Genomic DNA, 26791 nt, shown 5'->3' on the forward strand with positions numbered 1-26791 from the left:
ACATGATAAGCGGAGAACACATACAACATCTAGTATTCATAAATAGTCACTCATTTTAGTTCTGACGTGGACCAACTTTGCTTAACTTTGCTGATCGAACGGGAACAGAACACAATATCTATGTTGCATTATCTCAATTACTTTTCGTATGTCACGATCAAATAAATGTTCTTGTTTTCTTGTTTTGAAAGGGTTCGATTAAATCATACATAGTGACACATTCAAGCACAGTGACTCTGTGTGACTGAGAGCATTTCATGCAAGATCGTCTCTGTATTTTCCAGTCGTCTTTCAATTGCTGCCATCCCGTGAGAAAGTTGCATTTTAGCTCTGATATCAAAATCCTCACAACCAAAATAATCTATCTATACTCCTATAAATTCGTTTTTCTTTTGTGTGTATTGATATTCATATGAAAAACCTTCTTTTCTATTAGTATTTATTTGCTTTCCCACCAAAGCAAAATGTGACACAAGGTCGTTTTTAAAGTGGGGTTAAACCAGCTCCCCGAAATAAAGGCAAAAGGAGCACTCGGGTTGGGACCAAAAATAATAATTGTCCCAGTATAGAGGGTTTCCCCTCCATTGACCAGGGCAAATTACCTTAAGTGCAGCATCTGCAGAACAGATACTATACTTTTATCCCGGTCCGAAGGCCAAGAACAACAGAAAAAAGGCAACTGTATTTTCTATTTATTTAAGGTATTTATTTGCTTTCCAACCAAAGCAAATTAGGCACAAGCCCGTTTTTTAATGTGGGGGAAAACCAGCTCCCCTAAAAGTAGGGTAAAAATGGAGCACCCTGGTTGTGACTAAAAATAATAATTGTCCCAGTATAGAGGGTTTCCCCTCCATTGACTGGTACAAATTATCTTAAGTGCAGCATCTGCAGAACAAATACTACAATTTGATCCCGGCCCGAAGGCGAAGAAAAAACAGAAAAAAGCCAACCCTCTTTTCTATTTATTTAAAAAGAAAATACAATTTTCTTATATATGGCTTATGGAATTGCATTCACATGCAAAAGATCTAGCTAATTTGCATATTCTTTTAAACATTCATTTTAATTAATTCCCTATTAGTTGCTTCGGATTTCTTATGGGATGATCATCTTTAGTTAACTATTACGTGTAATGCAGGTATTCTACATGATTTATGCGTGCATAATATTTGCGTAAAAAGTTTACAGTATACACAAAATTGTTTCCACATATATTTATGTATACGTATATATTTTTGTTTAATCTATCGATCTATCTATCTATCTATCTATCTATCTATAAAAGTGAACGTGTCTGTGTGTCTGTGTGTGTGTCTATATGTGTGTGTACATTTCCCTACGCAATAACTCTGTCAATTTTAAGTCTACAGACTCGAAATTTGATGAAAAGAGTACTGAGATTTGGGAAAATCTTTTTGATCGATTTTTGGCCAGAAATTTTACTGTAAAGGGGTCAAAGTTCAACGATTTGACCTTTGAGAACTCTACCAAACTCCTCCGACAATTTTGGGCCTAAATACTTGAAATTCCTTGGACATGGATTTAACTTTATAACTTGACTTGAGCCCAAAACAATAAACATTAAGGGGTCATAATAGGGGGTCAAAGTTAAAAAAATTGCCTGCTTTTTTTTTTGCTTAAGATACACCTCATAATCCGGGCAACGCCGGGAACCCATGCTAGTAATATATATAAAAGTGAACGTGTCTGTGTGTGTGTCTGTGTGTCTGTGTGTGTACATTTTCCAACGCAATAACTCTGTCAATTTTCAGTCTACAGACTGGAAATTTGATATACAGGGTACTGAAATTTGGGAAAATCTTTGTAATCTGTTTTCGGCCGGAAATTTGGCTGTTAAGGGGTCAAATTTCAGCAATTTGACCTTTGAGAACTCTACAAAACTCCTACGACAATCTTGGGTCTAAACACTTGAAATTTCAGATATAGGTTCCTTGGACATGGCTCTAACTTAACTTGATTTGAACCCCAAGCACTAAATGTTAAGAGGTCATAATAAGGGTCAAAGTTAAAAAAAATTGACCGCTTTTTATTTTTATTTTTGCTCAACACCCGAGCAACGCCGGGCTAAAATGCGAGTAATCAATACATAGACTACGAATTTGAATAATTATTTTATTTGCAGAAGAAACGCCGGAGCTGAAGATCTTTTGACGCTTGGCACCTTACTTCGTTTATCGTTGATTTATAATGCATTTTTATCACCTCTGATCACGCCGAGCTTCCAACTCAGCATCCCCTCTCTTTGCAGCTATAATATCACGTGTGACGTCATTTACTATAGCTCCATTTCGCCACATACGCGCGAGCCGCGTAAATTGTATTTAAATTATAAATGGCAAAAATTAATCTTTTGAATAGCCATGTATTTGTTTAATAAAAATATTTTTCATATAGTTTATTTTAATTTAAAGTTCGTCGCCTCTAAAAATAATGTAATTTAGGTCTGTTGTCATGAAACTACTCTCTCAGGCATTACCTCCTTATTGGAGAGCTAGTGCAATATATTTTTGTTTCTCATGATACTGTCTTCCCATGCATTGCCCCTTCTAAAGAGCAGGGTAGTATATATATTTTTACCCATTATACCATTCCTTCAGTCAGAGGGGGGGGCATAATTTCACAGTATATTTAATTTTATGTGATTTGTTTTAATTTGAAATTAAGCTGTTTTAAATTGAACTTTAACTGCTTTAATTGAAGAGCAACAGAAAATGCTTTAAAATCTTAATTTTCATCTAATCAGGTACTTTAGATGAAACGTAGGCAATTATAATTATAAATTCATTACACACACATATATATGTATAAGAAATGAAAAAAATACCAGCGGTGGTTGACGTTATGTTTTGAGAAAAATAGAAAAAAACCGAATGAAATTATTAAAAAAAAAACAAAAACAAAAAAAAATCAACGTTTCGTCCTTATTTCAGAGGACATCTTCAGGATAATTGAAATAAAAATGTAAGAAAAGAAAAAGTCATAGATCGTGCGAAAAAGACAGTTTTTGAATCCTACCCATGTCGGGAAGGACAAACATATGTGTGCGTATGGGTAGGTTGGGTTGTTCGATGTCTATATATACACTTTTAAAAATGCGTTAAAAGAACAAAATATCAAAACAGATCCTGGCTAACCGTTTTTCCTTAAATATTTCAACAAAATGAATAAGTTTACAGAAAAAAAAATGTACATATTTATTTTAACGCATTTTTAAAAGTGTATATATAGACATCGAACAACCCAACCTTCCCATACGCACACATATGTTTGTCCTTCCCGACATGGGTAGGATTCAAAAACTGTCTTTTTCGCACGATCTACGACTTTTTATTTTCTTACATTTTTATTTCAATTATCCTGAAGATGTCCTCTGAAATAAGGACGAAACGTTGATTTTTTTTTTTAATAATTTCATTCGTTTTTTTCTATTTTTCTCAAAACACACATATATATCTTAAACGTGTTAATTAATAATAAGTTATTAGTAGAGCTATGACAACAGCATATTCTTTTCGTTGTTTTGACTCTCGGGTATATATTTGACACAGACACAGTTAATCAATCGAGAACCACATCACTCTATATAAAAGCATATAAGATATCAACGGATACACACTTGAGGGTCAAAACAATGAAAAGAATATGCCGTTGTCCTAGTCCTAGTTATTACTCTGTTTCCATGAAAGTTGAGAACAGTTTTCTTTGCTTGCTTCTTTGTTTATTCTTCTCATAATATCCAAAGCTTCTTTCCTAGAACTGCACGCCGCGGAACTCTCTTCCGTTTGCCTATTTCCTAGCTCAAGTCCAACGTAAAAAAATTCTTGATGAACCGCCCCCTTAAGTAATACACTTTACCAAATCTTCGATATTATCCCATTGATTATTATACACTCAATAACCTTTATCCTCGAGTGGCGCCTGGGCCTTGATAAGTGGTGACTCCTATATATAAATATATATATATATATATATCTTTTACACTCTCTACAGCCTCTCCACCCCTCTGTTTATTTATCTATCTATCTATCTATCTATCTATCTATCTATCTATCTATCTCTGCCTACCTACTCACAGAGATTCAAATAAACCTGTATTCTGCCTGTAAATGCATAAACAGTCCAACGAGGGGCTGAATGAACCACGCCTTCCTTGTTTTGTCTCCATTCATTACTGTTTCGACGCCATCTTTAGTCTGTCAGGCATAAAATTGCTTTTGCCAGGTTATCACTGCGCATGCCCAGTTACATTGTGCGTCACGTGTCCTTGAACAAAGCACGCTTTATAAGTGTTGTTTAGCTTCCAGAACGTTCAACAGTGTTTATTCAATCGATCCATTATAAAATCCTGTTGGACAAATAATAACGGCTAATTCCTATTTTATGTATTCACATATCGCCTTTTCGTCTCTTATTTTTATTACTTTAGAACATTTGTTGGCAGTCAAATTATACCTCTTTATACATATATACTAGCAAGCTACCCAGCGTTGACCGGTTGTAAAATACGCATAAATATTATAGTTTAATTCATACAGAAACTGAGACATGCGCATGCAAGTATTATGTGTTTATTCTCAACAATTCACTTCTTGGAAGTAAAAAAAAAAAAAAAAAAATAAAATAAAATACCCACGCTGAGATCGAAACCTAAAGACAATGCGTAAAGTACGATAACCATTATGCCGGATTGATACGACCTTTAAAAAGTGTTTTCCAACTTTACTATTTTTAACATAATAAATCTGTCATGGGAACCATTCACGTACGCGCATTCGTGAAACAGCAAGCAGATAGAAATCTGACAACTTCCCACGTAACAATTTCTCAATTTTAACCCTTTAAGCAGCTCGTTTTTCCGTATCCAAACAAATTAAAAAGTTTTCTACATACCTGAATATCTTATATACCAAGTCTGTAGATAAAAAATCCGTTGAGTTTATAGGTGGAGAGGTTTCCTCACGCACACACACACACACGCACATACACACACACACACACACACACACACACACACGCACATACACACACATTGAAATATACATTGAAATACACATTGAAATACACGCACACACACACACATTGAAATATTCTAGTGTTCAAAGCAATTAAAAAAATAACTTCAAATTGAGGAGACAAAAAGAAAGTCCGCACTATGAAAACTTGTTATTTAAATGTAACTTTAGGACATTAATGCAACACAAATACAACAGAAACACAATGAACTAGTAAATATTTAGTAGCATTGCCCTTCTGCAATTTGACAGCCTGCAATCTTTTGAGAATTCCTTGAAGTAGACAGCAGCAATACCCCGGGGAAAGGGCATCCCACTTTTCTGAAATTTTTGTCCAAAGTTCTTCCAAATTTGAAATTTTATCATTACGTAGCTGTTGCTTGATGTAATGCCATACGTTTTCGATAGGATTGACGTCTGGAGATTGTGCAGGCCAATCCAAACACGGAATATTATGCTCTTCCAGGAACCTCTTTACATTGCCAATTGTGTATCCTGCATGAAGATGGGATTCATCCAAATTCCGACCAAAGGGTATAAAATGCTCAGTCAACATATTGTTCTTAGTCGAATTAATTCGACCTTGCAAGCGAACTATAGGCCCTGGACCATTGGTACTAATAATACCCCACACCAAAACTGAACCTCCACTATCTTGCAGCGTGAAACTGAGCACCTAGAATGAAATTCTACGTCTTTCCTCCGACGGACGTACTGCCTACCATCACTGTCTAGCCTATTGAACTTGCTTTCGTTGCTAAAAAGAACTTCTGACCAATATGAAGAGTCATGATCTTCATTGCATCTGACGAAATCCAGACGGCGCTTTCTGTTCTTTACAGAAATCATTCCTAGCGTCTTACGACATATCCTCGCAAATTAAATTCCTTTAATCTGTTCTTGACAGTAGAAAGAGAGCAATTTTTAACAAGATTGCACTGCTGTTGGATTTGGGGGGGGGCGTTTCAAATCTGTTTCTTAAGCTGCAAATCTTGATAGCATTGTCTACCCTGTTAGAAGTAACTCCAGTACGACCAGATTTAGACGCATCACAAACACTGCCGGTCTTTCGTACCGTTTTCTCATCACATTTCAATCTACGGCCGATTTCTCGATTGGATAAACCAGAAAGGTGGAGATTAATGAGTTCCTGACGATCACTAAGAGAAAGTCGTGGCACATGGACTAAATGTTACGCTGTATTACCTGGAACAAAAATAATTACGGTTAGAGATGCTTTGCTGCCTGTTGGTGGATATTTTAAACTTATTTAGGGGTGATAATTTAAGCTGGTTTCAAGCGAATTTGTTGCTGCGGACTTTTTTTTTGGCCTCCTCAATTTGAAGTTAATTTTTTACATTGCCTTGAACTCTAGAATATTTCAATTAAAAGTCAAATATGAACAGGTAAAATTATAGAGAGATAAAAGGCGAATTAAATGAGGTAGAGTTTGTTTTAATCAGTTACATTAAATTTAGCTTTAATTTGCAGTTTTTGAAAAAATTACAAGTGCGGAGTATCTTTTTGCCGGCTCTCTCTCTCTTTCTCTCTCTCTCTCTCTCTCTCTCTCTATATATATATATATATATATATATATATATATATATATATATATGGGAGGATTCCAATATTTCTACCGATTCTAATATAAATACTGTATTCTGTTCTTAATTTCTGAGTCTGATTCGTTTACAATCTTTAAATAGTTAGCTATAAAGTTTTTTTGTTTTTATTTCTCATTATTGCACCAGCCTCCCCCCCCCCAAAAAAAAGATGTAATACATGCATATATTTCCACAAACGTAAAATACACATGCGTGTATGGGGAGTGGAAAGTAATCAAAAGATTTTAGTTTTTCTGGTAGTTTAAAATCAATAAATATTGATCATTTCATAATTAGTATCATCAATAATAAAGAAAGTTTCAAATAAAAACAAAAGAAAACACTTAAAAAGAATCGTTTTTGGCATTGGAAAATAGAAACTAATTTTATCAATTTTGATTAAATTAATAAATGCACACGCATAAACTATTAAACTAATCGATAGATAAATATGAATTTTAGAATATATATTTAAAGCAACCCGGCAAGTAACATGGGCATATTACACTTTTGTACATTTTAACATTAAAGGAGGTGCGTATATATAAACTTAGGTAATATATTTCACCGTACAGGATGAACTCTTTAATTAATGAACCTATCATTACAAGTGCTAGAATATATGCTCGGCAACACAGTGAGTACCATGAACATGATATTTTTTTGTGTAAACTTCATCATTAAGGGTGTGCGAACAAACGCTAACACTTAAACTTAAAAAAACAAACAAACGAACACTTAAACTTAAAATAAAAACACACGAACACTTAAACTTGAAAAAAAAAACAAAAAACAAAACACGAACACTTACACATAAAAAATTAGATGCAAGGGATTTATAGAGAAAAGCCTTGCTCTATATCAAGTTTGAGCTATATTTAGTGTTACGAGGGAGCATTTCTATGAAACAATAATAAAAGAAATCAATAAATAGTTTAAATGTGTGCTAAAATATTCTAGGCAGTCCTAATAATCAAATTCCAAAAGGTTTTAATTCATGAAATAGTTTAAAAACCAGAGTATAGTCATAGAAATTTTTAGAAGGATTTAGAAGTTTTAGAATGATCTAGAAGGTCCCAGAGGGTTTTACAATAACCTAGCATGGGTTGTGCTGCCATAAATAAGCGTGGGAAGGGAAGCAAATCAGTTATCAGCTCGAAATCGATAAGGTAACTCCGGTCCCTGATACGTGGATAAGTCCAACCGAAAGAATCAAAAAAAAAAAAAAAAAAAAAAAAAAAAAGGAAAATACACCCTTTCAACCAACGGAAAGCTTGCAGAAAATTTGATTGTCTTCAAGTCCAACGTGAACAAATTCTTGATGAGCCGTTCCACTTTAGTTAACAAATTTACCAAATTTCCATTACTAACGATTACTATATTTTCCAATTGACTACTGTAAACTCTTAAGCCTTATCGCCAAGTGGTCTCTGGGCTTCGATAAGTGGTGATGCTGATGTAAAAAAAAAATGCCTTCTGGATTAGTGGTAAATAGAATTTTTAAATTTTCTCATCGACCAACCATTTAAAAGAAAAACAAACAAACAAACAAACAAAAAAAAGCATCTTATTACCATTTAATTTCGTTATTAATAAAGTGAATAGTCACTCGAAGTCTTGCCTACTGGCTGTACTTAATTTTGAGAACCCTTCTTTCTCCCTCGTAACCGTTACTCTGTTGTCTTGTTTTTTGACCCAACCAAGCCGTCATTATTTTTTGACATTGATAGTAGTAATTCTAAACAACTGTATCTTTTGTTAACAAACCTTTTTCGTTTGTTTCATTATTGTTGTAAATATTTGTGTGCAAACATTTTCGTTTGTTTCGTTAATGTAAAAATTTCTGTACAACATTTTCGTTTATTTTGTTATTGTTGTAAATGAAGGAATGTATTATTTTCCTAAAAGCATATTTCATATCGTTCATATTTTTAGCAATAATAATGGTACAATAATTCATGTTAGTGAGTAAAGGTAGGGCAAAGGATTAGAGGAATTTTACTTTTGTTTTATTCATTAAAGATTTGTCTGTTTTTGTAGAATAATAGAAACCATGTATATCCCAACGGTACTTATGACATCATGATTGGGGAAAATCACGTCTGAACGGGATGTAGGTTTCGTAGCATACCTTATGTTGAAGAGTCAACTTTAGTAGGTGAACTTTCAAAAAAGGCTAAGCATGAATCAACCCGATCTGTCTATTGATTGTTGGATTGGTCATGACCAATCACAATCCACTTAGATCTAATCTTAAGGGATGCATCTGTATGAAATATTTTTCAGGTATGCAATAACAAGTAAGCTCTGATTTACAAAGATTGAAGAATATGAATAAATAAAAAGTTGAAGCTCTAAGCTTAATCTTACATAGGTCCTAGTTAGTCAATGGAGTAACAGTGTTCGGTTAGTTATAATATATGGAATGTTTGTAAGACAAAAATATCTTTATTTTTGTATGCAAACATTTATTTCAGTTTGTTTGCTCACAGTCTGTCGGACACAGCACAGTAGAGACAACATATTACCGCACCATATCAGAAAGGAGGAAATTTTGATCAGCTATTTACCCATGCTACAGACTAGCTGAAAACGGGGAATTTTCACCCAGTTATTTATCCAAGCTACAGAATAGCTGAGTTCATACTAGTTTTGAGATGAGTAATCGGAATCGGGAATCGGAACTTTTTTTCTGATATCGGAATCGAAATCGGAAACATTCGAACTAAATTTCCGATTCCCAAAACGATTTTGAAAAATTTTGTTATTGTTTAAAACAGAATTCTACATTGTTAATCCTAATGATAAAATAATAAGATGATAAATATTAATTGTATTTATTTCTATTTTTGACGACTGTTATCTTCATCTTCATAGTTGTTGTTGTTGTTTTACCACGTTTCAGCCAAGATGTGGATAACAGTCCGCAAAAAGAATGAATGCACAAAATTTTTAAGCCTCATCTCAAAAGATTAAAAAAAAGTAAAACATATAAAAATAATATTAATTGTTTTTAAATTACGATTAAAAACTAAAATCTGTATAATGATAACAACAAATTAAGTTAAAATTACACCAGAAGAAATGGCACAGTAAAAATGCAACATGTCCAAATGGCACAAATAAAATGGTATAAGTGAATATAGAAAAAATTAACACAACTAAAAAACAAAGACGAAAATCTTGCAATGATTTTAAAAAAATATTATTATTATTATTATGACCAAAAGATTTAAGAAAAATAGATCTACTCGTGTAATATACGCCCCCTTTGACAAGTGTATTTGTAATTTTTCAAAAGTTTGTGCGAGATTTGTCGGTAATCAGAAAAAACAAACCCCAAATCTATAACTAAATATTTAGGAATTTAGAAAAAACAGTAAATGTATCGGAATCAGGTAAACTATCGGAATCGTTCAATCACTAATTATTACTAAACTGCTGTGGATCTTTAAACACAGTGTGGATGTAGAATGCTTGGCAGATCGACAAAGAGAAACGCATGCGTTGGCATTAGATTACATTTACGGTAGATTACATCATTGGACAACTAAAATGGTCAAAAATAAATTTGCTACCAGATCAGGGTGTCTAAAGATATTGGCTTTCAGACCGAAAATGCACCAAACATTAATATTAATGCCTTTTTCCTTTTTTTTTTTAGCAAAACGAAGAACACACACAATCACATTTTACCCAGCTTAAAAAAATACCAGCTAAACAAAAACCCAAGCTTCACAAAAATCCCAGTAAAAAATACCTGCTAAACAAAAATACCAGCTAAACAAAAATACCAGATAAAAAATACCAGCTAACCAAAAATACCAGTGAACAAAAATACTTGTTAAAAAAACAAAACAAAAAAAGCTAAACAAAAATACCAGCTAAATAAAAATACCTGCTAAACAAAAATACCAGCTAAACAAAAATACCAGCTAAACAAAAATACCTGCTAAACAAAAATACCAGCTAGCCAAAAATACCAGCTAAACAACAAAAAATATAAAAATACAAGCTAACCAAAAATACTTGCTAACCAATAATACCAGCTAAACAACAGAAAAACCGCCATAAAAATACAAGCTAACCAAAGATACCTGCTAAACAAAAATACCTGCTAAACAAAAATACCGGCTTAACAAAAATACCAGCTAAACAAAAATACCAGCTTAACAAAAATACCTGCTGAACAAAAATACCTGCTAAACAAAAATATCTGATAAACAAAAATACCTGCTAAACAAACATACCAGATAAACAAAAATACAAGCTAACCAAAGATACCTGCTAAACAAAAATACCTGCTAAACAAAAATACCAGCTAAACAAAAATACCTGCTAAACAAAAATACCTGCTAAACAAAAATACCAGCTAAACAAAAATACTTGCTAAACAAAAATACCTGCTAAACAAAAATACCAGCTAAACAAAAATACCTGCTAAACAAAAATACCTGCTAAACAAAAACACCAGCTAAACAAAAATACCTGCTAAACAAAAACACCAGCTAAACAAAAACACTGCAACCAAACACAGTCAGACAAACCAAATCATTTTATCGCAACATTGAGTCAACCTGCATTCGACGAAAACTCATAATAATTCATAATACTCATATTTCTAGATTTACATTTGATTTTGACAGAATACGTCGTATCTTTGAGAGTTCTGGCGCAATCTCGGTTACACAATGCAGACCATCTCCATTTTTGTAAGATAATGAGATTGCTTTGCTTGTGTATAAATCATACCATTGCATATTTTAAAGTAAATCCATTTATGGAAAATGAATCAAGAGAAAGCGGGGGTTTCGCCAGAGACAATAAATAAAACTTTAATGTATTTTTAATTACTTTCTAGGTTTCCATACTTTTAATTGTGTTTGTCAGTCTTTAAGGTGATCACAAAATAGTCTCCAGGTGGTCTCATTTAACTGCAGCATTTAATAACACATAAACTGACTCGTTAGAAATGAAATTATTTTACAGGCTTGCGGACGCAATGAAAAGTGTACAACGTTCACACAGAAGCTAGTCATTAATGTGATCATAAAATAGTTTCGGCTTTATTCAAAGACTAGTGTACTCTCTCCGTCAAAATTTACAGAAAAAAAGTATGCTTCGTCAGTGTTCGCACTAATCTATATATCTATAAAAGTCATAGTGTGTGTGTGTGTATGGGTCTCTGTGTACATTTCCCGACACAATAACTCTGTCAATTGTCAGTCTACAGACTCGAAATTTGATATACAGGGTATTAAGTATGTGAAAAATCTTTGTAATCCGTTTTCCGCCAGAAATTTGGCTGTTAAGAGGTCAAAGTTCAACGATTTGACCTTTGAGAACGCTACCGGACTCCTCCGACAATTTCTGGTCTTAGCTCTTGAAATTTTAGATATAGGTTCCTTGCACATGGCTCTAACTTAATAACTTGATTTGACCCCAAAGCAATTAATGTTAAGGGGTCATAATAGGGGTCAAAGTTTTAAAAAATTTACCGCTTCGGTCTCTACCAAATTACTCAGACAATTTGAAATTTTACATAAAGGGTATTCAGAGACAGTGCAAGCTTTTTAATCGGTTTTGGTCGAAAATTTGAGCTGCCAATATATAAATGTATGTATGTAAGTATGTATGTATGTTTGAATGTCTGCCTAAAACTTTCGACAGGGGCGACGGATTTTTACTAGATCTGTATCGTTTTGAAACTTGACCTCTCGAAAAATTGGCTAAAAACATTAATATCTTCACTTTTTTCGCCGATATTTTCGGAAGTCATCCTATCCTTTCGATTGTCTTGCCTTAATTAAAACCTACGTCACTTCTGGTTTGGCGGTGGTCGTAACAGCAAAGACGTCGCGTTTTTTCCCGTTCTTTTCCTCCTTTGCGGTACGGGTTCGAGCCTACCTTCCTACTACCACTTTTTTTTTGCTCAGCATACACCTCCAAACACACAATGAACGCCGGGCACCCATGATAGTATTCATATATTAGTGGAATGGGATAAAAAATGGACGGTAACGTTCAATACTGCCAAGACTAAGCTCGTTTCCTTTAACAATTACAAGAAATATTCTCAAATACCAATAGTTATGGCTAAAGATACATTACCAGAAAGTAATTCGTTCACACTTTTCAGTTTAACGTTCACAAGGCTACCATTCGCCCATGTATATATTGTTGTCATATTTAGGCTGGTGCATCTGCTACTAGTCTCTCACTCCTGAACAAAGTTCAAATAAGAGTCGCCCTGATAGGTCCCGAACTGTCATCTAAACTTCAACCTCTGTCCCATCGACGAAATGTTACATCCCTTTGCACGTTTTACAAGTATTTTAATCGTGTATGCTCCGACAAACTACACGCCCTCCCCCCATCGACGTAAATACCCCCGAAAACCCCGACAAGCAGCAAAGTCCCACCCTACACAGTAGAAATCCCTAGATGTAAGAAAGCTACTTTAATAGTTTATTCCCTAGAACTGCTAGACTTTGGAATTCCCTTCCGGATTCCTGCTTTTCCAACTGTACTGACATGCAGAAGTTCAAGTGTAAAGTTAACAGACATATTGCTGGTCAATCCCCTACATAGTATCCCTGCACAGTGTCCCTGAAAATAGCGCTTTACATCAAAGTGACACTGTGCCTTGTTTGAGGTGAAAATGTAATAAAAAATATTATAGAATCATGACATTGCTGAATTTGAATCACTAAAAAAATGAGATCAGTAATCCGATGAATCCAAATAATACAAATGATAGAATGACGTCAGTAATGAAATTTTTCATATGTAAATTAGTATTATTATTGCTGATGCCATTTACTTTTTATTTCTTCCTCTCCAACATCTCGTGACTTAACTGATTGTTATTTGTACCCATCATCAGTTTATCATTAAAGATTACTCACTGACAACAACCAGTCGTATTACTCGGAGTTAGAGTGACAGCAAGTTTCACAAAATTGCCAGTACTCTCCGTCTATTTCGATAACCTTTGCAAATAAATTTGCGTTATCTCAACAGTCGTTTTCATTAACTTCTCGCTGGTAATAGCTATTTATCTTCACTGAAGTTTGAGTGGCAATAAATCCTCTCAAGACCAGCATCGCACCTATCCAGTAGATCTGCTTAGTGCTCTATTTCTTGGCCCTTTCCATTCTTTTTATATCTTCTTGACTATTTGGCGAGGTGGCAGTCGATGTCGACACTACAATTGTTTTTTTTTTGGGGGGGGGGAGTAGTAATTCTACAATTTTGAGGTTTCTTTGAATCTTTGTTTTACTTCTGTTGCATTTTCTATATAACCGGTAAGCATGTGTCACTCACCTAGATTAGTTTCCTCACTTGAGGGATTTTCCTAATATTTCAGCTTGTTTTCTGTATTACTGTCCGTTGCGTAGTATGAGTCTTTCCCTTCATTCCGATTTTTTATTAATTATATTACCAAGTTCTCGGTGACTGTTACAAATTCTCTTAGATTACACTGACCAACAAAACATTATCATGGTTTCTAAGCTGTTTCAACTGTTTTTACCTAATTTGAGGCCACTGATTCCAGAAATGCTGTCACATTTTTTCTATCAGGTCTAGTTGTTCTTCTATTGTATTCCTTTTCCCCTAGGAAGCTGATAGCTACAATGAAAACAGGCAAATCAAGGAAACAATATTTTTATGTAACTTTAAGGCACATATTCATGAAATCACAACAAAATATTCACAATTAAAACTTGAAGTTGTAAAAAATGATAAACATAGTCATCATCATCATCATCATCATCATCCATAAATTAACGTTTTACTGATTTTCTAAAATGGTAACTCTGGCATCATTGCGCTTGACAGACCAACAGGCGTCTGCAAGCATAGTGGTATCCAGCGCACCTTGATAGCAGACCTTCATGTTGCTGATGTCTTGATGGAAGCGCTTTCCTTGTTCGTCGCTCACATCACCAAGATTTTCTGGAAAACGGGTGAAAAATGTAACTTGATGCTTATATTTGCACACCGTTGATGGAGACTTATGAGCAATGTTTCAACAAACTGTTTGTAGTTGGACACCTTATTTTTTTTTCAAGAATAATTTTACTACATTCATAAACGCCGCTCAGGCACTCAATTCTGTAGGTTTCATAAAATTACAGAAAATTGTCCATTCATGAAATTTCGAATCTGGGGTCCATAAAAAATTCAGCTTTTAATTTCTCTAGGGTTAAGCCTAGAAATTTCATGCGAATATATTTGAAACAGTCGCCACCTTTCTCAAGAGCCTTCACAAACTGTCTCATAATGCCAAGCTTTGTGTGAAGAGGAGGAAACCTAATTTTGGAACGCTCCACCAGAGGAGAAGCCAGAAAATTAAGAGAGGCAGGAATCGGTTCACTGCTAACAGGCCAATCTTTTTTTTTATCCAGTGCTCTGTTCTTGCTCACAAACACAGAAAGCAAAGAAATTTTGTGTAGCCACCTTATAGCCTGAGTAGCTGTTCAACCATTTTCAACTTGACACATATAATCTGTTGGTGCTGTCGGTATGAAATCTTTTCCAAAAACAAATTTGATTTCAGCATATTTCTTGAGGGTCGTTGAATGGCCTAGAGTAACTGATCCATATAAGTTGCCACTGTGAAGTAGAATACATTTTAAACTTCTTTTCGAACTGTTTATAAAAAGGCGCTAATTTTGTGAGTAATACTGTACGACACCAAACTGCCACAGAAGGCCAGCAACATCGTAATTATGTCCTTTTCCTTAATGAAATGTGATAAGAATTCAATATGGCATTTTCTGTAGAAGGTTATGAGTTCCAGACTGAAATATATTTTTGTTTGAATCTTGACGCTAAAAATTCAGAAGATTCTTTGGAAAGGTTGAGATCTCTAGTCAGATCATTAAGTTCTCGAGAAAAAAGCTGTGGCACTGAAGAAGGAGAAAAAACGAAATATGAAACAGTGGCTTCACTACTGTCAGCGGACAAAGCAGAGGTTTGGTCTTCGGAACCAGGCATTTCCAATTCAGGCAAGCCTTTAAACACTGGAACAAGAATTTCATTGCCGTGTGGAATTGGCCTAATTGCAGAGTTGAGGTTGGTATAAACCAACGAATCTCTGTTCTTCCTGCTGATTCCCTTCGTGTTGACTGCACGGAAATACCAGTCATCGAAATGCTTTTCTGGTTAAGGCCAGACCATTGGCATACCAAACCGGAGTGACTTTCGATCCTTTTTTCCACTATTGAAGATATTCAACACATTGCTTACATAAAATATGGGGTGTTCATGCCTTATCTTGATAACCCAGCATTACTTTGACGTAAACAAGATAAGCACACTTAACAAATTCACTGATCACTTTCCCGTTGGATTGCAACGCATATTCCCCGCAATATAGCAAAACACATTTGGATTGTTTAAAAACGTCGCCTGAGAGATAATGTAGCCATGCTTAATTTTTGCTCCAAAAATATGCAACGAAAATAAAATAATGCAGCTTAATTATTTCCTATCTGACATATAAATCAATTCCTAACATTAAGAGAATAAACCTTACTTTGATCCGCAAAAAAAAAAACCACAACCGCTAGGCCTATTTACTATTCAGTGTCCACTTCTTACCAATTACGTACCTCATTCTATTGCAAATTTAGCTTTTACTTTAAGGCTTGTCATACATCACAATAACAACCTACAATTGTAATTACGAAGCTAGAATGTATATAGAAACATGCCTAATGTACTGTCGTCGCACACGCCTACGCTTCACATTAAGATAAACTATACTGATAAAATAACGACTCTGAAGACTAGCACATAATCCACAGGTATACTTATGCATAGAGAAAAAGTAAAAACTTAAAAAGAAAAATGGCGGGTATGAGAACGTAAAACCGATAACAACAAATGAAGGTAGAAAAATGAAGGAGATAAAAAGATCGAAAGACTGAATTAGTTGGTAAAGAAATGTAACATGAAATGTTACGTTGCATGACAAAGTAAACAAACACATTGTCCAGAAGAAGAAATAAGTAAAACATACATTTGATGCTGAGAATGAGAGCAGATAAAGAAGAAAGAGACGTGCTGTGTCGCCAGTAGTTGCAAAATGGAATTAAAGACCAACCGGAAGAGGAAATTAGGAAGAAACTAACTCTTTAGTTAAGAGTGACTTAAAGGGAGGTAATGGATTCAAACACCTAACTTTAAGGTAAAATAGTTACAATCTCAACAATTTGACCAGATAAGAAAAGAATTATATGACTTTCGGAATCAATACCTCTAAATTAGTTTAAATCAGCTTAGAAACCTTTGGCATGAAAAAGTTATTAGTATTATATTGACTTTCTTCAGGTTCCATATTCTTGTCAGTTTTCTGGCAAGTTTCTCATAGTTGTTTCGTTTTCCGTCGCTTTGATCTTCACACTTTGACGGCTAAATATACAATTTGTCACCTTCTTTCTTTCTTGTTAAATTATTATGATGTCTTGTTTTCTGGATTGGATAGGTTTATCTGTTTGTCCCAGAGAGTTTTGCATTTTTGTGTTTTTCAGTGCAGAGAGAAAGAGAGAAAGAAAGAGAGAGAGAGAGAAAGAGAGAGAGAGAGAGAGAGAGAGAGAGAGAGAGAGAGACCGAATTTTGCCTGCCGCTCTGCCGCCACATTCTTTCTCCCCATGACTGTAGGCCACACATCTATCTTTCAAACAAAACCGACTGTTTTTTTATAACAAAGGATTTTTATCATTTATTTGATAAAAACAACAGTACTTAACATACACAATTTGGTCTCATCAAGAATACAGTTGGAAGTGAAAACAGAGGTGTATCGAACAAACATACATCTGTACGTAACAAGAATACAAATGATGTAATTAACTGTCTCGTTTATTTATTTCTATCTGGGATTTGATGAACGTATAAAATCATGTATTAGTATATCATTCAAACGTAACTTATTTATTGAGAGATGATACTTTTCGGAGCCCCTGTCATCGTCACCAGTCATATATAATATGGACAATTTAGTAACACGAGTAATCAATTCATTCGTTGGTTTTAAATAGGTACACGTGTTACGCAACTGAACCCTAACCCTAACCCTAACCTGAAGCATAACGGATAAAGTTCAAATTCAGTTAAAAGTGAAATTTGAAGATTGAATATTAATTCTTCCATGCAAGCGACATTAAGAATACAATTCGGAATTATTTCAGACGTCTATCCGATCATGGCCCTCCTATCTTTGTGATACTAATCGTCCGCTCTTGTTAGCTCCTTACATTAAGTGGCTTCGTGTCTTGTGTGGAGCGATTTTCGTAAAAAATGGAATTAGAGATCACAAGTCTGATCTGATGACAAATTAAATAATATTATTCGACGAGTCTAGTTTCGTTCTTATCGCAATTTTCCTTTTTTTTTGTTCTCCTAAAGAATTACATGAGTTTTGATTTAAAACATTTTATTTCTTCTTTATGCAATGAATTTTTATTAATCTAAAAAAACAAAAACAAAAAAAAACATTGAATAAAATAGAAAAAATTGATGTAGGTGTTCAATTTTTATTGGACAATATTTTCAAAATATGAGGTTTCACTAAAAAAAAAAAATCAACCTGGTTTAAAAAAAAAAGGTTTTAAACTTTTGACTTTACAGGCAAATTTGCATAAAACTATTCTTTTCTTTTTATTTTAAATTAGATTATTTTATTTATTGATCTTTTATCTTCAATTTGTGATATATAAACCTTAGCTGAGAAAATGAATTATTTTCATTTTAATAGACATTTCAAAATGAGGGGGTGGGTAAATAAAAAAAAAACGTTTGTCTAGAATATTATATTCGTTTTTTTTTTGGAAAGAGCAAATAATGGCGTAGATAAGTAATGTTAAGTATTTTACAAGCATAACTGTCTTCTATGCTGAAGCTCAATTATGGTGGGTAAAGTAGTTTCTTTAAATCTTCTCAGCCTGATTCTTGCTTTATATGGTCGGATCAACGTTAAAAATTTCTCGAATATTTTGGAAGATTATGTTTATACAACGATTTAGACATTATTCCCTGATAATGACTGCGTATTTCAAGACGGCAATGTCCTGTTACATAGTGCTTATGTGGTTAAGGTTTGGCATGAAGAATATAAATGTAATCAGGAAGAAAACAAGTGCCAAGCATAATCTCCAGATTTCAATATTATTGATGCTTTGTTGTGCATTGGATCGATAAGTATGATACCATTATCCATTATTATCGTGTATGGAAGAATGCCTTTGATATTTTTTGGAATAGTCAGATCGTCGTATGATCCTTTTTAATAATTTAACAGCTATTCCCAGAATGTTGATAACATACAGAATTTACACTGAACTTTCTTTTTCTTGGAATCAACTCTAATTTTCGTTAAAGAAAAGATCTACAATGGTTATATTAGTTGTCTTAAAAAACATATTTAAACAAAACATATTCCTTTAATTTTATAATAATGCTGTTGGGGACAGGATGGTCTGCTGTGTGATAGAAGACCCCGTCCCCATGTGTGTATAATGGTGGATGGATGTAATGGTAGAGGAATTTAAAAGGCAAAAGGTCGCATAATGAGGACGAAAATATACCGTTATATATCAGCGAAAAAAAAAATACAATTTATTTCTCCTGAAAATATATGGCAGCCATCTTTAATTTAGTAGTAAACGTCTTTAATATAAAACAGACCAATCAAATACATGAAGAAGCGATAGAAAGACTGAGAGTTTATTGAAAGATGAGTAACGTTAATTGCGAGAGGCTGACGGTAGTCAGGAGCATTGTAGTGGCCTATTTCCACCGACTGCTCGAAGGTCCGGCGCGAAAGAGGAAGAAATATGGGGAACAGGAAGTGGCGTAGCTAGGTCGCTCTTCTGAGTTAAAGGGCGACAATCGAGTTAGGCTGTGAGTTTTCAACTCCCACAATGTTTACTACGAACATTTCAGAAATATTAAATGTCCAGCCATATTTGAAGCCAAGATGACAGTGAAAAAAATTTCCTGATACTACAGTCAGATCGTTAATCGGTTTAAAAATTAGGTAAACCTTCTTCAGTCCGGTTATATATTTGCGATAATCCGATCGTATCCGATCAATTTGTAAATGATATGGATATACAGGGTGCTTCAAAAGTCTTGGGAACATAACGATTTTTAATAACTAGTAATGTTCCCAAGACTTTTGAAACACCCTGTAATTCCGGTTTGGGGATAGAAAATCGCAAAAAATCCATTTTGAGCCGATAGCATGACATATGAATCGAGTCATGTAAACTTATCTTCCCCTGAAAATATATTTTTAATTATCTCCCCTTAAAACATTTATTTAAATTATCTTTCTCCTGAAAATATATGGCAGCCATCTTTAATTTAGTAGTAAACGTCTTTAATATAAAACAGACCAATCAAAACTTATAAAACTGGGTAAGGCGTTTGTGCGTGTATGTATTTGCACATATTTATGTGTGTGTTTCTTATATAATTTAACAAAATAAATCAAGATTACCCCGAATTCCCCACCATTAAGGATGTTTATACTTTAAAATTTCATTCTCATTTTAGCCCCATTATCTCTGTCGATTAATCGTTTTACCGTCTCAGTTGGCGTCTATCTTAAGATGTCATTTCTACTACAAAATGAGATGCTGACCTTTCCGAATTTAATGATGCGCATGACTTGAAGCGGGAAGGAAATCGGCGGGAAAATAGGATTTGTTTGTTGATAATGTGGCGCCAAGAAACAGCGACAAGAAACCGACTGAAAAATTAACGAAACGCCATTTTCTTTTCTCATTGAAAAATTCTGTGTCATTGACTTGTTTATTTGACTGGAAAGAAAACGAGAAAACAGAATCCAAGGAGCTTCTTAGTTTTATTTGTGTGCAGTTCCAATGGCGATTTTTTTTCTTATTGTCGTTTTTCTTTCATTTATTCATTTATTATTTATTTTTGTTTACTTTTTTTATTTGTTATTTTCCACCTTTTGTTTTCTTTCATTCATTCATTCATTCAGACATTCCTTATTCCTTTATTTTAATTTTTTTCCTTTCTTTCTTTTCCCTCGTCATTCATCAATCTTTTTATGTCCGCTTCTGGTCCTAGTAGTATAAAAGAGAACAGAATCCAAGAAGCTTCTTAGTCTTGTGCAGTCCCAATGACGATTTTCTTTCTTATTTTTACTTGGATTCCAGCAACTTTTCTTTCATTTATTCATTCGTTTAGACATTTCATATCGTTTCGTTCATTTCTTCATTTTTCTTCAGCATTTTGAACTTTTGTTTTCTTTTGCTTATTCAATCATTTCTTTTCAACTTTTGTCTTTTTTATCTTTCCTTATCCTTTCCATTAATTACATTTTTGTTCTTTAATTCATTAATTCTTTCTTTTTTTTCTTTCTTTTCTTACTTGGTGCTACCAGATCAGACTGTCCGAAGGTATCGGCTTCCCGACCTAACATGCACTAAACATAGATTTTATTGTTATCTTTCTTTTCCCTTTGTAAAACTCAATCATGTCTTGCAAGATCAAAAAACCAAAACCACATTTTCTACAAAACTATCAAACTAAACACCATAAACAAATAGTTGGAGATAAAAAAACCCCTGAAGAAATAAAATAACTTAACGATACAAAGAAATTGAATAAAAGAATTACAAATAGCTGGAGATAAAAAAAAAAACAGTAAGAAAAAACAACAAACCAACCACTTTTTCAAAAATAGCTGGATTCGGCATTAATTCCGAATCCAGCTATTTTGGAAAAAGTTTTTTTTTTATAACAGAAAAAAAATGTTGATTTGCCATAACCAAATTAAACAAAGCAAAACAACAAAATTAAATCAAATTATAATATAACTGAATACATGAAGACCTTAAAGCATTAAATAACCCCAAAAGAGTTGATATGCTGTTCTCTCTTTCTATTCTCTTTCCTGCTTCCTACCTTTGTTTTCTTTATTCATGCGTAAAATTTTATTTCTAACTTTCTTCCAGTTGTCTTTATTTCTTTGTTTCATTAATTCATTCATCATTTTTACTTTTTCTTTCTTTCTTTCTTTTTTTTCATTAATTGTTTCTCCCATATCCGCCCCATACCTTTCTTATTTTCTTTGTTACATTTATTTTTTTTCTATCTTTTTCCTAATTTTGACTTTTATCCATCTCTCTCTTCATTCAGTATTTACCTTTCTTCTTTTTATCCATTGTCCTTCTTTTCTTTTTATATACATATTTAATCATTTAGTTCCATAATTTCTTCTTTCTTGCACTCATCCTTCATTTTTTCGCTCATTCTTTACTTGTATTTGTTCTTTCCTGCGTCTCACTTTCTTTTTATTTTTTTTTCGTAATTCCTTTCTTTCCTCTCTTTTCCTATGACGTAATTCCATTCTTTCTCTCTTTTCCTATGACGAACTCCGCAGACACTACCCGTCGCCTCTTTCTAACCTTCTCGTACGCTGTTTTCATTATTTTCCTTGACTTTCAATATTTTATAGCAATAACTAACCACGCCCCATTAGCATCTATGCATTCACGCATCAACTATAATATACTCGGCGATTTGAAAGACAAATAAACAAATAACTTTTATTGATTTATTACTTACGAGTTCAAGCACGTTCTCCGCCATGCCATATCTATCTCCCTCTCTCTCTCTCTCTCTCTCTCTCTATCTATCTCTCTCTCTATATATATATATATTAATTTATTCATCTATTTATTTATCGATCTGTCAATCTATTAGTTTATCTATCTACTTATCTATATATAAAAATGAAAGTGTCTGTGTGTGTATGTGTGTGTCTATCTTTGTACATTTTCCTACGCAATAACTCTGTCAATTTTCAGTCTACAGACTCGAAATTTGATATACAGGGTATTGAGATTTGGGAAAATCTTTGTAATCCATTTTCGACCAAAATTTGGCTGTTAAGGGGTCAAAGTTCAACGATTTGACCTTTGAGAGCTCTATCAAACTTATCCGCCAATGAAATTTAAAATATAAGTTCCTTGGACATGGATTTAACTTAATAACCTGATTAGAGCCTAAAACAATAAATGTAAAGGGTTCATAATAGGGTCAAGGCTAAAAAAATTGACTTTCTTTTGCTCAACATGAACCTCAAAACACTCGGGCAACGCCGGGCTGAAATGCTAGTATATTTATATATCTATTTACATTTTTATTTATTAAAGTATTTATTTATTTATCTATTTATTAATCTCTCTCTATCTGTTTATCTATTTATCTACTTATCTTTCTCTATAGCTCTCTCTCTCTCTCTGTCTCTCTCTCTGTATATATATATATGTTTGTGTGTGTGTATTAATATGTATTGATATGTATTGATTAATAACATGTATGTATTAATAACATGTATAGATAAAGTTTCAAACACCGTTTAGAGTTACAAATATTTATTAATAACATGTATAGATGCCGTTTAAAATATGAACTGATTTGTAATTATCATTGAACGACTCGATAGTTTTCGGTAACGTTCGGGTCTCATTTGAGAAAGTTCTCTACTGTTTCATGTGAAAAACTTAGTGGTAAAAGGCCGATCTGAAGATGTAAAGCGAGTTGCAATGGCGAACAAAAGACTTGGAATATGCTGGAATTAAGGTCCATCAAACACTACATCGACAAAACTGCAGAATCACTGATGTGCAGAATGTGTACTGGAAGGAATGTAGCAGAATGCCCTATGATAGCTCAACATCAATATAAAAAATGGAAACACGACAAAGTCGCTCAGGTCCTACACTTGAATGCATGCAAATTCTACAGATTAAACCAAAATAAGAAGTGAGCAGAAACCAGAAGCGGTTCTGAAAAACGACAATGTCAAACTTCTTTGGGATATGCGCATACAGACTACTAAGATCCTTGAACCTTCCAGACCTGACATAATTTTACTAAATAAAAACAAGAGAACTTGCTCAATCATTGACGTAGCCTGCCATTTTGATACCAGAGTGCAAGAGAAAATACAATAAATAAATAAAAAAATTTACCAAAATCTGAAATGGGAATGAGACTCTGGAAATGTAAAAAAATCAAGGTGATTCCAATCGTTATGGAAACTCTTGAGATCATAACAAAAAGCCACCATAAATGGCGTAATTAGATTGACAAGTCAATTTCTTTTCCATGTTTACAAAAATCTTTCCTGTTGGGAACAGCGAAAGATATAAGGTATAGTTTGAACGTCTAAACCAAAGCTGAGGGGGGAAAACAGAAAGTTGAAACTGCTATCAACCAATAATAATAATACAATGCCAGCACTTCGAACTGTAAGAAAGCCAAGGTGATTTCCATTGTAATTTAAAAGCTTGGGATCATAACAAAAAGTCGCCATAAATGGCTTAATCAGATTGACAATTTCTTTTCTAATTCTGAAAAATACTTGCCTTTTAGAAACAGTGATAGTGTAAATACAGGTTGAATGTCTAAAGTTAAAGAGATTGATCTGATGTTCAAGGAAAAAATCCAGCTAAAACACCCAAAGTTTGAAACTACTATGGAATTGACAATTACGCAAACAAATGAATTTTGAACACACAGACAAATGGTACAAACACAAACCGGCAGAGATAATAGAAAATGAAAGTCACAAGATCCTATGGGACATGGCTATACAAACGGATGACCCATCCAAGCAAGAAAATCGGATGTCGTCATAGTTAATAAGAAGGAAAAGCATTTTGCCATTCCAGCAGACCACAGAGTGAAAATCAAGGAGAATGAAAAGCAGAGAAAATACACGGAACTGACCAGAGAGCTCAAAGGGATCTGGAAAATGAAGAAAATAAAAATAACAACACTAATAGCAGGAGCACTAGGAACGATACCAAAAAACTTTGAAAAAAAAATGGAAGAGATTGGAATCAGAGGGATGGCCGATAAAATACAACGAATTTCAATAATGAAAACTGCAGAAATATTAAGGAAAACCCTTGAATGTGAAGACTAACACATCACATAAACTACACACAAACTGGATACAGAAACGACTACAGATGCAAAAAACAAAGTAAAATCACATGAAATCATGAAAATAAACTGTCTAAATGACCCCCTTCCCATTTTTTGTGAGTATCACCATAAAGGCACCACACCAAATAATGAGGGTCAAGGAGGAGAGGAAGACTGAGGGGAGAAAGCACTAGCCAGACCTCCGTTAGAGATGTGGAAAGAGGACTGGGGTCTTGGGGAGGCTTATTGCCACCCAAATTCCAGTGAAGACCACTGGTCGCCTCCAACGAGAAATCAATGGTAAGCGGCTGTTGCGATAATGCAAATTCTTTTGCAAAGGTTATTGAAAGGTGGAGAGTACTGGGAATCTGGAGAGACTTATTTTCACTTAGACTCCAGGGAACACCACAATTTGTTCTCGGAGAATAATCTTTGATGATGGCTTGTGTGAATGCCCAAAGTGAGTAAATAATAATAATAATAATAATAATAATAATAATAATAATAATAATAATAATAATAATAATAATAATGATAATGATGATAATAATAATAATAATAATAACAATAAATAATGGCAATAATAATAATAATAATAATAATAATAATAATAATAATAATAAACAACAGAAATAATGGCAATAATAATAATTACAACAGCAGAAATGATAATGATAATACTACTACTTCTACTATTTGTGATAGCAACTGGCGTCACACAAAATAGTCAAAAACATTTCTAATGATGACCAATGAGAGAGAGCACTAACCATATCTCTACCCAAACTCCAGTGAAGATCAATGGTCATTGCCAGCGAGAAGTTAATGACAAACGACTGTTGCGATAATACAAATCCGTTTGCAAAAGTTATCAAAAGAGATGGAGAATACTGAAAATCTGATGATTCATTGTCGTCATCCACACTACAGGTAATACAACCGATTGTTGTCTGTAAGCAATATTTTATGATAACTCCCCCCTTTTTTATTGTGCTTCAGTTAATTTTAAGAGATCAAGGGGTTAATCCCTCCTGGAGTCAACACTTGATTCCGTTATGAGGGCTCTTTTAAAAATAGACGCTGTTCCCTTTATGGCAGCTATCTGTATTTTGTTACAGCTTTGTCTTCCAGGGATTACTTCTAAGTATTTCTGAAGCTTCCTTTTTTTATGTCATTTTCGATCGTTTTTTATATCCTGATATTTTGTGATATTTTCCCGTTCAGCTCTATTAAGGCCAAAATCATTTGGGACAGTGACATCGATAATGAGCGCAGTTCTTTCGGGCTTGTCTTTTATATATATACTAGCGAGGGGTACACGGCGTTGCCCGATTGTTTGGAGGTGTGTGTGGTTTTGGATAAATCAAAACTCGGGGGGGGGGGGTTAAAATAATAAAAAAAATGTTTTGGTAGGTAAGTATGAGGATCGAACCCGAACCCTTAAGGCAAAGTTATAAATTAAAGTGTGAAAAAAAAATGCGACGTTAACCATTGCGCCACCTCGACATGCTAGCAGAACGATGTTTGAATTTATTTAATAACTTAAATTAGCAGGTGCACGTTTTAATGACTTAATGAGGTCAACTTTTGACTGCGGGGTAGCATTTCATTTAGTGCGGGAATGCTTTTTTTCCCCCAAGACGTTGGGGGTAGGGGGAAACATTATAGGAAAAGACTACGAAGATGCGGCGAGTGAAAACTGTTGAATATTTATTTCCCGAAGTCGAGCAAATTAAATAGACAGGCGCGCTCCATTGTTAACTCTGAGATATTACGATTTACATATGTGATATAAAAAGTTTAAAAAAATTGTTAGGCGACCGACCGCTTCTCTGAAAAAAAGCCTTTCTTGGACATACACAAAAAGCGAATATACATTTTCGATTTTATATATATATATATATATATATATATATATATATATATATATATATATATATATAGATGCCCGCCTGTATGTCTTTGTCATAGAACAAGGTCACTTTTCCATTTGATGTTATCAATGGTCATACATGTTTCCAGATGTTTGTAGATCTGTCAACCTGTGTGAGAAGTTGAGTTACATACGTGTGTTGTTGGCAACGAATAAACAGAAAAATAAAAATCAACGGTGCGTGATTTTTTAGGACATCATCAATAATAATAATACTAATTTACATATGAAAAATT

This window comes from Euprymna scolopes, chromosome 20, assembly GCF_053919585.1.
Source record: "Euprymna scolopes isolate OS-2025 chromosome 20, ASM5391958v1, whole genome shotgun sequence".
NCBI lineage: Eukaryota > Metazoa > Mollusca > Cephalopoda > Sepiida > Sepiolidae > Euprymna > Euprymna scolopes.